Consider the following 2,812-nt stretch of genomic DNA (forward strand, 5'->3'; position numbering starts at 1 on the left):
TGGTGCATCCCTACGTTGAAGGTTTTTGTAATTCGACGCCGGTGGGGGACGCGGATCCCCTGTCCGCGCGTGGGACCATTTTTAGCAGGATTGAATAGCCCCCAAGTGGTAAACTGCCACCTTTCAATGACCAGCATCTTCCAAGTGGTTAGAAGTGCCTTCCGACAACTTGGATCGCCACTGAGAGGCTTGACTTAAGCCTAGGCAAGCAGAAATCAGCTTCAAGTTGCTTGAAGATGATCATATCTGCGGGAGATATGGTACAAGTACCACCCTCCCGCAGACAGGATCACCCTCAAGCCCCTTAAAGGTGTTCCTGTTTGCGAAGGTATAAGTCTTACCTATAAGTGGTGATCCTTGGTGTTGGAAGGAACTTCTTACCCCTGGAGGATGGCTCCAGCCATTGGAAGATGACCGTTACCGTTGGGGGCTATTCGCACCCGTTAGAAATGGTCCCTCGATGGTGGCGATGATCTCCCACGATGAATGATGTCCCTGGAGTTCGCTGAATCTGTAAAAAAATTAAGTATTAGTTAAATAAACAAAAAATCTAAAGAAGTAAACAATAAAGAAAAGAGTTTTAAACAAAATAAATAGAAACGGTGAAAAAATTAAAGAAAGAAAATGAAAAGCTAAAGTTACCAAGTGAAAATAATTGAAAAGAAAGTAAAGATCAAAAAAACTAAAGTAATAAAAGAGACAAGTACAAAAAAATAAGCCTACCCCTGTTGAATCGCATCTCGACGATCCTGGAAGTGACCAATTGCTGGTGTGGTCCCTGTTCGGTGGCTGGACTGGGAGATGTACCTGAAACAATATCAGGCTTGGCAAAATTCTTCAAGACAGGGCATTAAAAATTAAGGAAGTAAAATATAAGTATTAGAGAAAAGTGTTAAAGTAAATTAAAAGGATCTAATAATAAGTTTAAGCCAAGAAAAGCGTTAGAGGATGAATAACAAGAACATGCTGAAAAAAGATAAAACTAAATAAAAAAAATTTAAAGAAATATCTTAAATTTTAAATAAAGAAAGAAAACAAAGAGGACAAAGTAAATAAATAAAAGGTAGCATGCATTAATAAAAATTATGAAACTATATAAATGAATATAAACTTGAGAAAACAAAGTGTTATAAAAGCAAAGAAATAATTAAATACGTACCATTACTCGAACTGTCCCTATAAAGACGATTCTCGAATTGGTCCATTGTAGGGGTGATCCTTGTACGATAACTGGGCTGGAAGATATGCCTGAAAGAGTATATGGTTTCAAAAAATTCTTCAACATAAGGATCTAAAAATAAGTCAAGAAGATACTCCTGCAAGCATATGATTGTAAGTCTAACTCAAGAAACTTAAAATAAAATAAGTTCCAAAGAAAAGTGGCAAAATAAACACAAAAGAAAAGAAGTTTTAAAAATCGTGTCCTGACAAAGACGATCCTTGAGTTAGCCCATTGTTGGGGTGGTTCTTGTTCAATGGCTGGACAGGAAGATGTTACTGAAAGTANGAATGCTATTTAACAAAGAAAGTAATAAATGCCTACCATTCTTCAAAGCATCCTTATAAAGACGATCCATGACTTGGCTGGGGTGGTTTTTGTTTGATAGTTGGACTGGAAGATGTACCTGAAAGTATAAGATTGTAAGTATAATTGTAAGACAAGAAAATTAAAATAAATAAAATAAAATAAGTTCCAAAGAAAAGTGACAAAATAAACAAAAAGAAAGTATGTTTTAAAAAATAGTTTTAAATTAAACCTAAAGAAATAAATGGAAACAAGGTAGGGTAAGTAAATAAAAGATATTAACGGAGTTATGAAAGTAGTATTAAAATAAATAAAAACTAAGGGAAGAATTTAATGAATGCTATTTAAGAAATAAAGTAATAAATGCCTACCTTTCCTCAAAGTGTCCTTATAAAGACGATCCTTGAATTGGCCCATTGCAGGGGTGGTTCTTGTTCAGTGGTTAGACAGAAAGATGTTCCTGAAAGTACAAGATTGTAAGTCTAAAATTAAAATAAAGAAAATAAATTAAGTTCTAAAGAAAAGTGGCAAAATAAACAAAAAGAAAAGTTTTAAAAAATGTTTAAAATTAAATCTAAAGAAATAAAAAAAAGGTAGGGTAAGTAAACAAAAGATGCTAACGATGTTTCAAAAGTAGTATTATAAAATAAATAAAAACTAACAAAGAATTTAATGAATGGTATTTCACAAAGAAAATAATAAATGCCTACCATTACTCAAAGTATCCTTATAAAGACGATCCTTGACTTGGCCCAATGCAGAGGTGGTTCTTGTTCAGTGGCTCGACAGGAAGATGTTCCTGAATGTAAAAAATTGTAAGTCTAAGTCAAGAAAATTAAAATAAAGAAAATAAATTAAGTTCCAAAGAAAAGCAGCAAAATAAACAAAAAGAAAAGTTTTAAAAAGGTGTTTACAACTAAATCTATAGAACTAAAGAGAAACAAGGCAAGATAAGTTAATAAAAGAAGTTAATGAACTTATGAATGTAGTGCTAAAATAAATAAAAACTAAGGAACGATTTTAATGAATGCTATTAAACAAAGAAAGTAATAAATGCCTACCATTCCTCAAAGTATCCTTATAACGACGATCCTTGAAATGGCCCATTGCAGCGGTGGTTCTTGTTCTATAGGTGGACTGGAAGATGTATCTGAAAACGTAAAAGATTTAACAAAATTCTTCAGCACAAGAATCTAAAAATAAGTGTAAGTCAAGAATGTTAAAATAAAATAAAAAAATTAAACAGGTTCTCAAGTAATGCTTAAACAAATAAAAAGCAATAGTCTA

General features: G+C 32.8%; 1 long non-coding RNA gene across 1 annotated transcript; it reads right to left on the reverse strand.

Annotated features, from left to right (window-relative positions):
- Positions 1-1,542: 1,542 nt before the first annotated feature.
- LOC112905873 lies at positions 1,543-2,695 on the reverse strand. Its single transcript, XR_003232059.1, has 4 exons — positions 2,587-2,695; positions 2,236-2,324; positions 1,897-1,985; positions 1,543-1,625 (listed from the first exon to the last, which is right to left on the reverse strand). It is a non-coding gene; the product is annotated as an uncharacterized LOC112905873 (long non-coding RNA).
- Between the last annotated feature and the right edge of the window lie 117 nt (positions 2,696-2,812).

The sequence above is a fragment of the Agrilus planipennis genome, unplaced genomic scaffold (genome assembly GCF_000699045.2).
Source record: "Agrilus planipennis isolate EAB-ADULT unplaced genomic scaffold, Apla_2.0 scaffold770, whole genome shotgun sequence".
Taxonomy (NCBI): domain Eukaryota; kingdom Metazoa; phylum Arthropoda; class Insecta; order Coleoptera; family Buprestidae; genus Agrilus; species Agrilus planipennis.